At 43.7% G+C, this 4,006-nt stretch overlaps 1 non-coding gene across 1 annotated transcript; it reads right to left on the bottom strand.

The window, feature by feature from the left end:
- Positions 1–3,313: 3,313 nt before the first annotated feature.
- On the bottom strand, positions 3,314–3,388 carry Trnas-cga. Its single transcript has one exon. It is a non-coding gene; the product is annotated as a tRNA-Ser (tRNA).
- Between the last annotated feature and the right edge of the window lie 618 nt (positions 3,389–4,006).

Below are 4,006 nucleotides of genomic sequence, written 5' to 3'. Positions count from 1 at the left end.
ATGACCAGTGGAGACGTTTCTGGATCTCCAACGGACGGCTGTGGGATACCAACTTGACTGTCGCATGCCATACAGCCAGACATCCAGCAGTGATCGTCTGAGGTGCCTTTGCTTTGCCATTTGTCTTCATAGCAGGACCCATTTGGTCTATATTCACGGCATCCTTACGTCGATGACGTTTTGTGCCCAGTTTTGTTGCCCTTCATGGCAATCCATTTTGGGCTTGCACTTCAGAAAGATAATGACCGCTCTATCAATCAATGCCAAGCGAGTAACTTCTTGCATAAGGGGCTGAGGTGGGCCATAGCATTGTTGACTTGCTCTGATTGTGAAGCTCCTTCTCTTGTGTAATTTGTCTGTATATGTACATTACAACTACCAAGTTCCGTCCCATTCGGATAAGTTCCCTGGTGCACATTTATGAGACGCCCACTCATACTGATTAGTGACTGCGATCACCGTGTTATCATCAGCCCGTCGCAAACTATGAGTCTGCATAAAACACTTGCATACAGAAACATAAGAAACATGAACTGGACTAGGAGGAGGGCCCACTGACACAACTTCTGGTTTCCTTTGTCGGCAATATTTTGTTTAAGGTAGCAAGAATCCCACGTAAGTTTCAGCTGAAAGTGTTCTTCTGCCCAACATGTCAGACTGCCGACTTGCTGGGATCATTTTAGGCAATTTATTGTCGAAGGCTGGAATTTAGAAAATTCCTGGCCATTTTTCTATGACTTATTATATAGGCAACACAACATACACCGTGGAGGAACGCTGCACTGAACATCACTGCTTACTTGCCTTCTGTAAACAGGCAAGTCTATATCCGAACATTAAATCCCCATCAACCATTCAATGGATTATGTGGCCAAACAATATTTTTTTTTCACCAACATCCTTTTGGGACTCAATTATTATCGAACCCTTGGAAAGAAGCATGGCGGAAAATCCGACGAATCGGCTACAAATCAGATTATGCCTGGAACCATATTATCTTTACGATTCGCTGTAATGGAAGAAGACAAAGTACGTTGAGGGTTATGGCGAGCGGCAACCCTGAGGACAGTTGAGTTCCGCAAATCCAGCAGCTAAGGGGCTGCCCGTCAGGTAGTGCGGTCAGTCTGTAACCATGAATTTAACTCATACACAGAACATTCAAAGTGCGCTAAAAACTTACAGAACGGAAGACTCCTTCGTCAGTGTTCGATGGCTCGCCTGAAGAAGACTTGCTGGAGTTAGTCGAAATATTGAGAAAGACCAGCTGGAAGTCCAAAATTTGTTTGAAGGTACTGATTTCTAATTGTTCAAAGCCACCCTTTAGTTATGCAAGTCTTCTGACGTGTTTCCTATCTTGTGGCTTAATGACAACCCAACTTTTCGTTCAGTGGTTTTTTCACCTATCACTCGTCATTATTTGACCCCAGAGAAGAAAAGGTGTCACTTCCGCAAGCTATGCTGTACTGAAAGCTTTCTTCTCCACCGAGTGGCCAACAAGATATCTATTACAATCTCGGCACGGAATAATTACAGAATGCCATCAGGAGGGCCAAATGGACTATAATTTCTTAAAGATGTGTTACTCATCACTCTTCCTTCGCCTTACTTGTGACATGAAAAACGTGACTTATCAAACAATAGACCCGAGCTGGCAGGGTAGAAAGAATGTCATAGCGGTGATTACCGCTACTAAGCATGAAAAATGTACCACAAGAAAAGAAGAAAGTTCGAAACATCCAAGAAGAGATGCCAAGAACAGTGAATATGTGGTTCAGTATTTTGTAGGGTGGCGTGAGCGTTTTATATGAAATGCTAATGATCAAAATTTAGATGCCGAAGACGTTAAAGAGGTACCTCGCAAATGTTCATTGTTATTCTAGCTAGTTAGCAAAATAAATGTAACTGAAATGTCAGGAAATGAGAAGAGAATCATCTGAAAGTACGCTTGAAGGGACTCAGAAAGTTCAGATTTATTGGCTACGTTATTACTTGTTCTCTCAGCACTGTGGACAACTTTAGCAACAAGTATGTCATAGGCATCATGGTTGACATTTCGAGCGCTTTTGACTACCTGTGATGGCCCCCAATGTTTGCCCTTTTGAAACACAGTTCCAAAAATGCTTGTACCGGAGTTTCCTAGAATACTGTGAAGGACTCACTCACTATAGAGTGAGGCACAGCGCACAGTAAGGTAGTGAGGTGAATATTACTGAGGGCTGTCCACAGGAAGATCACTGTGGACCTGTCTTCTGGGACCTTAACTTCGAACCACTGTTAACATTTCAGAATGAGAACGCTCAAGTGTCAGGAGTAAGAGCCTATGCCAGTGATCCGTTGCTTGTGGTGGCAGAGAGCTCTAGAGCTGGAAGGCAAAGCGTGTGATGTTCTTGCTCAGATGCAAAAGTGATGCTCATATAATAAATTAGAAACCGCTCCAAGTAAGACTACCTAACTGCTATTCAAAGTCAGACTCTCCCTCTTGCGGAATCCTACTCTGAGAATTTGGGGAACGCCGGTGCAACGTGGTGAAATATATAAGTGTGTGGGCATACGCTTGGGGGGGAAGCCTACATTTCATACAAACACATCCTAGACACGTTAGAAAGCAGCGAAAGGTATGCACAACTTAGCAAGACAGGGCACCACTGACTTTAAGATCCTCTTGCAGCAGTCACGATTATCATGATTCAGTCCTCTCTGCAATATTAGGATTAGCCTCCAACGTCTGGCCACACAATCTATGGTACAGTCGATGCAAGTGTATCGCAAGGCGTACACAGTGGAGTCTCCTGCTGAGTTTACTGCTGGGTAGAGGGACTCTTAGTCACGTTAGACATGTCTCCAATATCTCTCTACTGGCTTCACAAAAGAGATCTTCCCTTGGTGAAAGAAATAACGGGTCAAGAATTAAAGTTATGGAAAACATGTGACTAGCAAGTACATTGGGACAATATCATAACAGATAGCAGGGTATATGACATATTTCCAAACATCAAGGAGAGAATGATAATGAACCATATGAATTCAGCTAGAGGCATGATTCACTGCTTGACAGGCCATTGATCATAACCTGGATATTTATACATGATAAAGAAACTTCCGCTAAGAAACTTCCTGGCAGATTAAAACTGTGTGCCGGACCGAGATTCGAACTCGGGAACCTTGCCTTTCGCGGCCAAGTGATCTACCAACTGAGCTACCGAAGCACGACTCACGACCCGTCCTCACAGCCTGGGGGATGTTTCCAGAATGAGATTTTCACTCTGCAACGGAGTGTGCGCTGATATGAAACTTCCTGGAAGATAAAAACTGTGTGCCGGACCGAGACTCGAACTCGGGACCTTTGCCTTTCGCGGGCAAGTGCTCTACCAACTGAGCTATCCAAGCACGACTCACGCCCCGTCCTCACACCTTTACTTCTACCAGTACCTCGTCTCCTACCTTCCAAACTTCACAGAAGCTCTCCTTCGAACCTTGCAGAACTAGCATTCCTGAAAGAAAGGATATTGCGGAGACATTTCTTAGCCACAGCCTGTCCACTCTTATTATTCCCTCTTTGGTGTTGTACATACTGTGTATGATCCGTCTCTCCCTATAGCTTACCTCTACTTCCCACAGAATTTCGAAAATCTTGAATCATTTTACACTGACGAATCCTTTTGCCAGTTCGACAAATCCTATGAAAGTGTTTTGATTTTTCTTTAGCCTTGCTTCCATTATTACCCACGTCAGAATTGCCTCTCTCGTGCCTTTACCTTTCCTAAAGCCTAAATTATCCTCAATTTTCTGTATATTATTCTTGTAAGCAACTTGGATGCATTCTCACACTTGTCAGCGCTTGTCGCCTTCGGGGTTATGTGGATGATATTTTTCCCAAAAGTCAGACGGTATGTCACCAGATTAATACATTCTACACACCATCGTGGACGGTCGTTTTGTTGCCACTTCCCCCAATGATTTTAGAAACTCTAGTAGAATGTTATCTACCCGTTCTGCCTTATACGAT

The sequence above is a fragment of the Schistocerca piceifrons genome, chromosome 2 (genome assembly GCF_021461385.2).
Source record: "Schistocerca piceifrons isolate TAMUIC-IGC-003096 chromosome 2, iqSchPice1.1, whole genome shotgun sequence".
NCBI classification, from domain to species: Eukaryota; Metazoa; Arthropoda; class Insecta; order Orthoptera; family Acrididae; genus Schistocerca; species Schistocerca piceifrons.
Note: the sequence above shows the minus strand (reverse complement) of the source record. Positions and strands in the feature narration are given on the sequence as shown.